A 401-nucleotide genomic window follows, 5' to 3' on the forward strand; every position below is an offset into this window, starting at 1 on the left:
ATGGATGGATGGATGGTGATCAGAGTTCTACGAGCCCCAATAAAATGATTGTTTTAAAAGAAAGAAAGCAATCTTGCCACCTACCCTTCCAAGAAGCCTTCCCGCTGCATTTCCTCCGCGCAGACTGGTCCGTTTGTCTGGCCGTCAGCAGGCTTCGCCAGCACCGTGGTTCAAAGGCACCCAATGGGAACACCCCCCAGGCTTCCTCGCGTGGCCCAGCGTTTGCGTGCAGGTGTGCTGCTCAAAAAGACCCCAGCTTGAGTCAGGCACGCCTTGTCTTCCAAGCGACATCTTTGCTTTCTAACACCTGGGAGGAGGCTTTGACCGCGGGCTTGCCAGAGACCACTCATCCTTCGATTTTTGGGCTGCGCTGTCCACGGCATCAATTCTGGAACCAAGTG

This window comes from Echinops telfairi, unplaced genomic scaffold, assembly GCF_000313985.2.
Source record: "Echinops telfairi isolate 266 unplaced genomic scaffold, ASM31398v2 ScPeMD7_7457;HRSCAF=8495, whole genome shotgun sequence".
Classification (NCBI taxonomy): Eukaryota; Metazoa; Chordata; class Mammalia; order Afrosoricida; family Tenrecidae; genus Echinops; species Echinops telfairi.